The sequence below is a fragment of the Myotis daubentonii genome, chromosome 3, assembly GCF_963259705.1.
Source record: "Myotis daubentonii chromosome 3, mMyoDau2.1, whole genome shotgun sequence".
NCBI lineage: Eukaryota > Metazoa > Chordata > Mammalia > Chiroptera > Vespertilionidae > Myotis > Myotis daubentonii.
The window spans coordinates 105,863,853-105,876,858 of record NC_081842.1 but is presented as its reverse complement, the minus strand read 5'-3'; the positions used below and the strand labels follow the sequence as shown (position 1 = coordinate 105,876,858).

The window sequence follows — 13,006 nt, the reverse complement described above, 5'->3', positions numbered from 1 at the left end:
TGTGCAGACTGTTCTAGGATGCAGATACAGCCATATAAGACAGATAAGGCTTTTGTTTTCACGACATTTATCTTGTAGTGGAAATAATAAGGCAGGAGGCAGAGAAAGGAGTGGTCAAGTGTCAAATGCTTCTGAGAAGTTAATGATAATGGGGACTGGATTTAACTACATGGAGCTCAATGGGGACAGTGGTATAGTGGAGACACAAACCAGATCAGAAAGGGCAAAGGAGCAAGTGATGAACCAATTGAGAAAGTAAATGTAGACAACCCTTGTGGGAAGAATGAGCAAGAAGGGCGGGAATAGAATAATGACTATATGTATCTTCATACAAGGAAAAATTAAGTTAAGAATGATTGGAATACAGTTGACGCATGATAGGAAAGATCCAGTTGCTAAAATAAAACTGGAAAAAAATAAGTGAATAAGAGCTGATACTGGGTAGCATGATGTTTCTTAGTAGAGGGTGGAGGCGGAAACCAGGTCTCATTTGGTGAGAACTGCCATTGAGAGCAGAAGGGACTTCCTCCATCATATTAGGGTGGCAGGGATATGAGGAGGAGGAGGAGGAGATTTAAATAGCAGTGACAGAAAATGTGTTTTGGATGTGAAATGTGTATAATTTTATTCCCTGCCATTGACTGAGGAGCATTCATTTTCTCAGGAAGAAAGTGAGGAGTCAATAGATGGGAAGGATAGGTGAAACCAAAACGGAGCATTCAAGCAAAGACAGTGGAAGGAGAGAAGGCTGAGGGCCAGATAAGGGATAAGTGAATTGGTAAATACAAAACATTTGTGAGCAGGCATGGGTAAGGTTGAGTATAAGGTAAAGGCCATTGGAAATGCAGAAAATCAGGAAGCTCATGGACAAGGAACTGGATGTTCCTCCAGGGTGATGCTTGTGTTGCCAGGAAGATAAGAAGATGGAGTGGGGAGGATGGCTGGCTTCACCCAGGGACTGAAAGGGGGAGGGGTGGATCCCTGAACAAAAGTCTTGGCAGTCAGAAGGTGTAATATGTGCTGAGAGACAAGTCACAAATACTGGCCATGGGTTGTTGACAGTGCTCCCAGTAGAGGTTCTGTATGAGACCAGCCTGCCTCAGCCCTGCAGTTGGGGCCAGGGCTTCTGTTCTCTTCTACCTTAAACCTCACAGTTTACATTTCCATGGTACTTTGAAGTTCACCTTAAAGCCAGAAGCCTGGGTTTAATTACTGCTCTACTGTTGTGTCAATAGTGACTTTGGTCTTTAGGCAAAAGCCACCTTTCTAAAGCAGTGTTTGGGGCAGGTCGGGCATGTGTTTCTTTATGCTGCAGGTGGAAGGATATTGCTCTTTTATGTAGAGCAGTGCTTTAGCATATACCAGAACCACCTGGAGAGCTTGTGAAAACACAGGCCACCAGGCACTACCCCCAGAATTTCTAATTCTTAGGGCTGGGGTGCAGTTAGAGAATTTGCATTTCTAAAAAGTTTCCAGCTGCTGGGGATGCTGCTGGTCTGGGACCACATTTTGACCACCACTGGTTTAGAGCACGGTTTCTAAATTCTAGCCCCACCTTGGGATCACCTGGGGAAATTAAAAACCCACCTGGTGTGGTGGGGCGGAGGCTTGAACATCTGGTGATTACCGTGCACAGTGAGGGCTGAGAGCCTCTGAGCTAGTGTTGGGTCCCACGTGAGAAAAGCACATGGGACAATTGATTTTTTCCATTTTCAAGCAGCAGGAGATTTTTACTTAATCTATTTGGACATTCAGTTCTCAAGAGATAGTTAATTATATACGTTTTACCAATGATATCTGTGATACATTCCCTTATTTGCCTTTGTGATTATTTCTCCAGATTGTCATAGAGTCTGCTTTTCTAGTCCAGAAGGAATTGTGGCGTTTATTTAGCCAAACAATAGCAACAACAACAACAAAACAATAATAAAACCTGCCCATTTAGACAAATTTTCAATTTAAAGGGACATTTGGAAATGTGGCATATTTAATGTCATTAATGAAAGTGACAAGGTTCATTAAGCCCCACCAGTAAGTTTCCACTTGAAAAGCTTTATAACTTCCCAGTCAGGCTTGGAAGCATGGGGGGAGGGGATCTTTGTGTACTTGGAAAACACATTTCACTTTTTAAGAGTTTGTATTTTGGACGGCACAGAATTTGCTTCTAGGTTGTTGACATTAGGGACCTGATAGCCACCAAGACTAAGTGTTCTGCATTGCTTTTTGCATCCAGGAAGCCATAGTTTATTTCTGGTATCTCAGTTGATTTATACTTTGCTAATTACTGCTCTACTGTTGACCCATTATAGCTCCTTCTCTATAATTTTGCTCTTAACTATTCCTATAACCCAATTACACTAGAGAATCTTCAAGGTTTTTTTCTTTTCCCCACTTTTTTCTTTTCTTTATTTTTTTAAAACCTTCAATGTAACATAGTAAAACCTGTTTGTGGTTCTATTAAAGAATATGGATTTTGGAGTCTGAACACTAGGGTATAATTCCCAGTTAAAACACTTCACTTTTAGAAGAAATTATATAACTTTCCTGAGCTTTCACTTCTCATCTGTACAATTGGAATATTAAATCACCTGGCTTAACTAGTGATATCAAAAGACACAACTTCCCTATGTCACCCCAACTTTAGTGGCCATGTGTCTATGTTCCCCTTGTCCAGTGCCTTCCCCCAGTTTTTTAAAAAAATATATTTTATTGATTTTTTACAGAGAGGAAGGAAGAGGGATAGAGAGTTGGAAACATCGATGAGAGAGAAACATTGATCAGCTGCCTCCTGCACACCTCCTACTGGGGATGTGCCTGCAACCAAGATACGTATCCTTGACCAGAATCGAACCTGGGACTCTTCAGTCTGCAGGCCGACGCTCTATCCACTGAGCCAAACCAGTTAGTGCTCTTCCCCCAGTTTTTGCAGAGAAAGTATGGTGGTTCCCGGGGAGTGCAAATTTGCAGCTTCCTGGTGAAGCTGCCCACAAATGGCGTGCCTATAATGCCTGGCCTTTCATTTGCTCCTTTCCTATTTTTAATAACTAGCTAATTACAATTGTTTCATTTTTAAGGAGGAAAGAGGGGACGGGACAAACTAGCAGTCTCTGCTACATGGACATTCTGCTTAGGACCTTAAAAATGTTGTTAGAATAGTTTGGACTTAATTCATCAAGTAATTTGGAGACAGCAATTATTTTGAGGCAAATGTGACATTATTTAGGAACACAATAAATCTTTGTCAGTGATGGGTTGGAATGAAGACAAACTAGAAGCAGGGAGGCCCAATAAGTGATTATAATAGACAAAGCAAGAAGTAATGTGGAGAAAGTTTAGGTCAGCAGCAGAAGGACTAGAGAGGGGACACTTGTTTGAAAGACTAGAACCAAAATATTTGGCAACTAAATTTGCTGTGTGGATGGGCAAGGAGGTGAAAGAGACTGCCATGATTTAATCATGACTTTGCAGAATTGGGGTTCATAAGATCAAATGTCTACAGGGATTCAAGGGGTCCAGCAGAAAAGTAATTGGGCAAAATGGACTCCCACCTCCTCAACAAGAAAGCAAAGGAGGGTACCCTTCTGGGTGCCTCATGTCAGGAAAGCTGCTCAGGCCCCTGAAAACATGCAACTCAGACTCTGAACACCCATGGGCAGGCTGAGGGAGAACAGCACTCCTTCTGAACCTACTATGGAAGGAGACAAAATATTTATCAATAACCCACATTTTAAAACTCTCAAATTACTCTGTTTGTAATCAGGTCTCCTTCAGCTCCCAAGATGGATAATGATCAAATAATAAAGCCAGCATTTCTAAATGCCCTGACAATAAAGAGCTAACATTATGTAATGTTTTGTGGCTTTTTAAAAATATACATTTTTATTGATTTTAGAGAGAGAGGAAGGGAGAGGGAGAGAAGATAGAAGCATCGATTAGAGAGAAACATCATTGAACAGCTGCCTCCTGCACGCCTCCTACTGGGGATCGAGCCTGAAACTCAGGCATGTGCACTGACATGGAATCGAACCTGTGATGTCTTGGTGCATGGGTCGACTCTCAACCACTGAGCCACACTGGCTGGGCTGTTTTGTAGCTTTTAAAGTATTATTTTTAAATCTATTTAATCATTTTTTGCACTTCTCTACAAATTTATCTGATCCTTTGTTAAGATTCCCATTTCATGTTAGAAGACTGAGAAATAGTCACATTAAGTAGCAGTCTTATAGGTGAGAAGGGGCGAGGCTGAGATCCTAATTGAGGTCTTCCTGACTCCTAATCCCAAGGCCTCTCACTCTACTGCATGCATGAGCAGGAAAATGGTCATTCTGGATGTGTGTATGTGCATGTGTGCTGTGCATTCTGGTTATTGGAAGAACCTAAGATGCTTCAAGTGATCTGAGAATCCTGATCAACTTGTCCTCTTCAGAAAAACTGCCCCTGTGTGGATGTCTCGTCAATGTTCCCTGTGACAAGAGAGCTGTCTTTGAAGGTGGCATGTTGAGACCTGGTGATGTTTCCAGCTTCCTATATCACTTGTACATATTCTTTTGGTTGATGTGGAAACTCACTCCTCTTGTTACTACTGATCCTTGCAGGCCTTTCATGTTATTCCCCGAATTTGCTGAGACTTCTGGGTGGCCTCATGGCCCATCTACATTTCCTTAAACTCTTCCTACCTAAACTCACAAAGATTGTAGCCATGCTTTGAGCCTCCTGAAGAGAATTCAAACTTTGCTAAACTAGAATAAAATATATCTGGTAAGTAAAGATGCAGTGTACTATACTTATTGATAACATGAGAAATTAGAGAATAGTCCAATTATCTCATAATAATACTTAATATATCCTATTTATTTATCATCATGAGAAATTTATGATAGAGACCTACTCAATGGAATGTTATTCATTGAAAAATAATAGTTATAATGACTATGTAGCCACATAAACAATATGTTACACAATAAGGGGGAGGAGGCAGTTAAGAAATTGAATGTACTCCTATCGTGTGAAGCGGACCCAAATATGCCACCCAAAATATGCCATTTGGCATAATAATTGTTTTGAGCTGAAGACAATTAAGAAACAGCAAACATAGAAAGAGCTCTCTGCCCTCCCTCTGTCTGTCTATAAACAAGATATAAATTTTCCTTCTCAAAGGAGTTCCCCCTCCCCTCTCCTGGACTAGCAGCAGAACAGCCCTTATCATTGGAGACAGAAAGTGGCAGTGAGATAAGTCTGCGCAAACAAATCTTACTGAAATAACGATTCTATCCCATTTGTTTCCCCATATATTTATCTTCCCACAATTTACCACCCCCAGGGACCCGAACCTCTTTTCCTTTATTTTGCACTTCTCTACAAGTTTATCTGATCCTTTGTTAAGATGGTATATTTGCCCCAAATTCTAACCACCCTTTAAGGCACTCATTACTGAGTTCTCCAGTGTGTCTGTATGTTGCACACATAAGAAAACTCTTGTATTCTCTTATTAATCTGTCCTTTGTTAGTCTAAATTGCTGAGCTTCCAGCACTGAATCTAGGAATATAGAAGAGAAAGTCTTTCCTCCTCTACACATGTTAAATATTTTAAAAATGGAGGAAAGGAAATATACCAATATGCTAACATTTGTTATGTACCATGTAGCATATTCAAACATAAAAAAAGAAGTTGTGTCAAAGCAGCATTTTGTAAACACTGTACATCAATTGAACATCAGCCTCTCAACAGTTACAAACAGATTTGATTCAGGTGTTACTGAATAATAATATTTAAAGGGGTACGTTAATTTACTACTTCATAAATAGAACAGAACTTGAGAATGACTTAACCCATGCTTTGAAGGAGGAAATATACACAGTTTTACAAGAGAGTTAACAAAAGTATGACAAGGAGCCAGGTTCTGGAGTCAGATTATTTACTATTTGCAAGGCTTTGGGCAAGTTATGTAAACTCTCTGTGCCTCAATTTTCTCTTCTTTATAATGGGAATAGCAGTAACTATCTTGTGTTATGATTGAGGATTAACTAATACTGCCTGCGTACAGTAAGTACTCAATAAAATTATGAAGCCTTCTTAAAAATATATTTTAAAGAAAAGTTATGAAGCATCCTGATAACAATTCTCTCTTTTTTTTCCTTGTTAAGAGAATGTTGGTAATCATTAGCCACATGTGGCAAAAGAATGGCTATATCAAATGCTTGGAGACTTTATTGGCTCCTCCATCTGTTTGATTACCTAAAGTTTCTCCCTGGGTAGTGTAGCCCTGATCTGGGAGCTCTGTGGTATCTCCTTTGGATGGAAGATTAACATCATATTTGGGGTCTGAAATGAAATTGATTTCCACAAGAGGGCAGAAAAACAGACACCATGATATTTCCTATGAAACTTTGTCATATATCGTCTTTCCTACTCTGTATCACACCTAGGGCGCCCCAACTTCTCCGACATGCAACTGGCAGCCTGTCAGGCACAAACAGTGGGTAGGATGGAAGGGCTATGGGGGAGTCAGCTGCAGGAGGCAGGAAGTGTCATCATAAAGGCAACAGAATAAAACAATGGACTAGCAGTCTTCCTCTGCCACAAATGAACTTTGTGACCTCGGGTAAAGGGATTCACGCTGACCCTTAGTTCCTCCCCAGGTAAAATGAAGGGACACAGCTGGGTAGATTCCTTCCCACACCAACATTCCATAGCCTATGCCTCTCCCGGTGACCACTTCCTCTGACAAGACAGGAAACTGCGGATCCTCATACCAGCTACTGGCTCATGTGATCCCAGGCAGGTTACAATGTCCCCCAGTGTCCTTCACCGTAAAGTCTGACTAATACTCAAGACTGAATTAGTCTGGACTCGGGGTGGAGGAGCTTGCTCCCTGCTTGTGCAGGATGGGGCTCTGAGTGTACTGGTTTCATCAATGCATTATTTTTGAGAAGCCTTTGTGCTGTTCCCCCAGCCTTGCTCTTTCTCCCAGCACCCTTCTGGATTGTGCTGGCTGATCCCCCCTTTCCTTTTCAGTTCAGTTTACTTTTGGCTTTAACTTGGAACTTTGGTGATGAGAGAAAGGAGATCATATTTCTTCTAGTCAAAGCTATATTTTCAGGGCACAGCTGCCTAGACCCACTAGAAATAAAACAAGAAGAGATATGAGGTCATGGGCAAATCTTCCTCCTGGCCTAAGAAGAACCCAATGAGAATTTAGAAGCTTGAGCCCAAACAGGAAGGTAGATGCTGCCTGCTGGTGTCTTACTAGCTGATGGGTAAAGGCTGAGCTCTTTCCTGGGTGCTGAATGGCGCTGCCTCCAATCCTACTCCCAAGTTGTCATGACTACCTGAGGGCTGGAAGAGGCCTTAATCTTTCACTCATGGAATATTGAAACTCAGGGTCTCTGAGAGCTGCTGTGCAGCGGTGACACCGAAGCCCTTTTGGTGCTGCCCTGGAAAGCTATAACACAGGTGTCTGTGTGGAACACCCAGTGGGAGACTTTGTAGGTGGATTAGAGACTTTGTCATTTATATTTGTGCATGAGAACACACACACACACACACACACACACACACACACACGTACAGACTCACATGCAAAACAAGTGACTAGAGAATGGATGTCCTGTTTTCCAAGGCATTTACAATATTCACTCGGGGACAGAAAATAGCAGTCAGCATGAGTCTGATGATTTGGCAATAATAGCTTTGTGTATATAGTATTTATTGATCTCTTAAGGTATGCCAGACAATAAGGATTCTACAATTTAATGTTCACTATTATCTTATCAAGACAGAGACACTTTTATCCACATTTTATGAATGGAAAAATAGAGGCTTAGAAAATTTAAATAACTTTTTAAAACTCACAAAGCTACCAAGTGGTGAAAACAGAGTTTAAATAGAAGTTGTCAGACTATGGAGCCTATGCTCCTATCCAGAAAATGGAAGTACTTCCCCACATTAACACCATTTATTCTATGATGAATTTTATTTATTACTAGGGGCCCAGTGCATGAATTCATGCACCTTGAAAGGAACTGTGGGCTGCGAGGCTGTAATGGACACAGGGGCAGGTCTGGGCCCATCCTCCATGCCCCTGCCCAGTCCCTCCCACCATTGTCCCCTTTCTGCTGGCACCACTGCTCCCATGTGCTAACAGTGCTGGCCCTGATCGCACCCGCTGATGACACAGAGTGATTGGGGCCAGTGCCAGCAGCAGGTGCAAGCGGGGCTAGCGCTGTCAGTGGGTGTGAGCTGTGGCTTCCAGCCCCAATCACCCCTCAAGGAGCAGGGGAAGGTGGAGATGCCAGTGCTGTTAGTGGGTGCTAGTGGGGCCATTGCCAGCAGCAGGTCAAGAGGCGGCTGCTGACCCCAATTGCCCCTCAGGAGCAGGGGGAGGTGGAGAAGTCCTGAGGGGCAATCGGGGCCAGCTGGCACCACTCACACCTGCTGATGATGCGGAGAGATGGGGGCTGGCAGCAGGTGCGAGTGCTGGGTGAGCCCATGGCACATGAGAGCAAAGAATTTTCAGTAACCACCAGAGGCTTGCTCCAATGACAGCGACCAGTGCCCTGCCTTGGTTTGGGTCCCCGGCTCACCTGCTCCATCATCTCGCCATGGCCGATGTTCTGCGCTCTGTCACCTGCTGCTGACACCTGCCATGTTCCACATGCACTCCCTGGTGGTCGGCGCACATCATAACGACTGGTTGTTTGGTTGTTCTGTTGTCCCGCCATTTGTTCTATTTGCAGATTAAAGTTTTGTACATATAGATGGGTTAAGAACCAGTATTTTGGAGCCTTACTGCCTGAGTTCAAATCCCAGTTCTACCATCTACTGATTGTTGTAATCTTAGGCAAGTTACCAAACCTCTGAGCCTTAGTTTCCTTACCCATGAAATGTGAATAATAATAATACCAAGCTCATGGATTGTTGTAGGATTGAGATAACACATGTAAAGTTCTTAGAACATAATAAATGCTAGCCCCTCTTATAATGTTAGCTATTATTAATGACAAACATTTATTGATTGCCTACTGCATGCCAGCTACTAGGTTCTAGATGTAGGCAGAGGAAAGGGACAGAACTTTGTGGTTAAAAAGATAAGTTATAGGGTGGGGGAGATAGCTATTTAAACCAACTATGAAGTGTTATACCCATAATGGATCACTAAGAAAGGAGTTACAGGCAGGAGGTAAAGCAGCAGAGAAAGGTTTGGGGCTAGACTTAGCAGGACAAGAAAATCCTATGTACTAAGGGTTGGTATTTCATTCTGTGTAAGCAACCAAGGAGCTGGGGCATTTTAAAAATGGGGGTGGCAAATAATTTCAGAGCTTTATTAACCTTTACCTCATCCCTATTTAACCAGAGGTAAGCATAAGGAAATATCCAACAGGAGAGGAATAGTTCTTATAAAACTTTTTTGCCATATTTTTAAAATTATGTGTGGAAGCTGATCTGTATATTTTATGCAATATAAGAAAATTCATTGTCCAAAAAAAGTACACTCCAAATCATTTTATATCCTGATCCATATGCATCTTGAAAGCTGCTCTCATTGACTCAATACATTTGGCTCTCTCTAGCATGTATGAAACATGTTCTATACATAGTAACATGGCCCATGCTGCCAGGGCTCCTCCTGACTCAGGCAAAGATGACAATGTATTCTCTTAAGAGTATGAGATAATGCATGAGGCAGTTCCCTCCTTAGGTATGCCAGAGAATGTCTCTGCTGGGGGCATAATCTCTAGGGAACAGAAATAATTTTAAGAGTCAAAGCTAGGGTTGGTTTGTTTTTAAGGCAGTAAACCCAACCTGTTCCACCAGTTCTGATCTGCATGGCTGATCAAGTGACCAGCATGACCAGCCTGGTGTTCTCTGTTGTGTGTCCAGTTCCAACACAGAGAGCTAAAGGAAGTGGAAAAACACAGGTTAAAATGAAGTAGCCATGGATGTGCACCAAGATTTAGCATAAAATGTTCATCACAGTGTGGATTGTGGTAGTAAGAATGCCCAATAATTGGTAAAGTGTTTTAAAAATATTATAGCACATCTTAACATTCAGTACTATATAGTTATTGAAAATGATGATGTGGAAGAGTATGTAATGACAACCCAAGCAGGTTGACTATCATTATGGTTATTAAAAAAACCTTCAAAATGATATGGACAATAAAATATTAGTTTTGTAAAAGAAATAAAAGGCTCATTTTAATAGCTATTACCTCTAGATGGTAAGATTATAAGTGATTTTTAGTTTGCTCTTTTGGTTATATGTACTATATAATTTGTCTATTAATTCTGTGTCCATGGTTATTTAAAAACAAACAAACAAACAAGAAAATCACCATCCTTTCCCTCTTCCTGGGTGTGGCCTGTAGAGGTGGTAGCCATCTCCTATTTGGCACCATGGCTGCCTTTGGATCCCTCCTGAAGTGCAAGGTCATCAAAAATGGACCAGGAAGGTCAGTCAGAACAATTTGTCAACATTCAGTGTAACTGGCAGAAGCCAGAGGCATTGACAACAGATGTAGAAGACATTCAGGGACCAGATGGTGATGCCTATCATGGGTTATAGAAGCAATAAGAAACCAAGCTCATGATGCCCAGTGGCTCTGGAAGTTCCTGCTCCACAACCTCATGGAGCTGGAAGTGCTACTGATGTGCACCACTGTGCTGAGATTGTTCACCAGTCTCCTCCCAGAGCCACAAAGTTGTTGTGGAAATGTAGCCCCACTGGCCACCAGGGTCACCAATCCCACCGCTAGTCTATACAGGGAGGAAAATGAATAGACAGCTCATGTGTACTTTTCACCTGTGGTAACGAAAACCATGAATACTGCCGTCTGGCATTGTCCTCCTCAAAAGTGGAAACAAAAGCTGAGAAAATCTAGATAAAAAGGAATTAAAATAACATTTGTAGGTTACTCATTTAGTTCTTACAGAAATTCTAAAAGATGGTTGTGGTTGAAACCAACGGTGTTCTACCACTGAATATGTGTATTTCACATTTCCCAAGCTCCCTTGAAGTCGAGTTGATCATTTCCTGGAAGATGGAATATGGGCAGGAGTTATGTGCCCCTTGCCAACCTCCCACAGTCCTTTTTTGCTCTCTCTTTACCTACACAAGTTGTGCCCAATGAAAGGAACCTAGATATTCAGAGAGAGCTGCTCAGGAAAGCCATCCATCTCCATCCAACAATGGAACAAGAAATAAACCTTTACTTCTGCTCCCAGAAAACACCAAATGGCAGGTGACATGGGTGCTGCAGGGGGGTGAGGGGGAAGGTGGGATGCTGCAGGGGCTTCCATGGAGGATGGGCAGCAGCATGCATCCGGGGCCAGGGTCAGCACTGAGGACTGGTGAGGAGCTCAAAGCCGAGGACAAGGAGTGGATCCCTGTCACCAAGCTGGGCCTCCTGGTCGAGGACATGAAGATCAAGTCCCTGAAGGAGATCTGTCTCTTCTCCCTGCCCATCAAGAACTCTGAGGTCATTGACTTTGTCCTGGGGGCATCCTTAAGGATGAGGTTTTGAAGATATGCGGAAGCAAAAGCTGACCTGCACTGGCCAGAGGACCCAGTTCAAGGCATTTGTTGTCACTGGGGACTACAATGGACATGTTGGTATGGGTATTAAGTGCTCAAAGGAAGTAGCCACTGCCATTTGTGGGCCTGGCTCAGCTCTCTATTGTCCCTTTGCAGGGAGGCTTCCAACTGAGGGAACAAGATCCACAAGCCCCACACTGTCTCTTGCGAGGTGACCGCCGCTGTGGCTCTGTGCTGGTGGCCTCATCCCAGCCCCAGGGATCCTGACATAGTCTCAGCTCCTGTGCCAAGAAGCTGCTGATGACGGCCAGTATCCACGACTGCTACACCTCGGCCAGAGGCTGCACTGCCACCCTGGGCAACTTCACCAAGGCCACATTTGATGCCATCTCCAAAACCTACAGCTCTCTCACACCCAACCTCGGGAAAGAGACTGTGTTCACCAAGTCTCCCTATCAGGGACTCACTGGCCATCTTGTAAAGACCCATCCCAGAGTTTCTGTGCAGAGGACCCAATATCCAGCAAGAAAAATAAAGTGAATGAAGCTTGTTTATAAAAAATAAACTTTTATTATATTGAGTCATAAAGACTTTGGGCTGTTACAACAGCACAGCCTGTCCTATCTCAACTAATTCAGGCTCAAACTACTGATATCCCATTTTACAGATGAAGCAAGTAAGGCTCACAGAGATGAAGTAACTTTTTTAAAAAATTAAATCTTTATTGTTCAGATTATTACAGTTGTTCCCCTTTTTACCCCCAAAGCTCCCCTCCACTCAGTTCCCACCCCACCCTCTGCCCTTACCCCACCCTCTGTCCTCATCCATAGGTGTACGATTTTTGTCCAATCTCTTCCCGCACCCCCACACCCCTTTCCCCCCTAAGAATAGTCAGTCCACTCCCTTTCTATGCCCCTGATTCGATTATATTCACCAGTTTATTCTGTTCCTCAGATTATTTATTCACTTGATGTTTAGATTCACTTGTTGATAAATGTGTATTTCTTGTTCATAATTTGTATCTTTACCTTTTTCTTCTTCTTCCTCTTCTTAAAGGATACCTTTCAGCATTTCATATAATACTGGTTTGGTGGTGATGAACTCCTTTAGCTTTTCCTTATCTGTGAAGCTCTTTATCTGACCTTCAATTCTGAATGATAGCTTTCCTGGGTAGAGTAATCTTGGTTGTAGGTTCTTGGTATTCATCACTTTGAATATTTCTTGCCACTCCCTTCTGGCCTGCATAGTTTCTGTTGAGAAATCAGCTGACAGTCGTATGGGTACTACCTTGTAGGTAACTGACTGTTTTTCTCTTGCTGCTTTTAAGATTCTCTCTTTGTCTTTTGCTCTTGGCATTTTAATTATGATGTGTCTTGGTGTGGTCCTCTTTGGATTTCTTTTGTTTGGGGTTCTGTTCGCTTCCTGGACTTGTATGTCTATTTCTTTCACCAGGTAGGGGAAGTTTTCTGTCA

General features: G+C 42.6%; 1 pseudogene; it reads left to right on the top strand.

Moving 5' to 3' along the window:
- The first annotated feature begins 11,304 nt into the window (after nt 1-11,304).
- Nucleotides 11,305-12,074, top strand: LOC132231874 (small ribosomal subunit protein uS5-like; annotated as a pseudogene).
- Nucleotides 12,075-13,006: the final 932 nt, after the last annotated feature.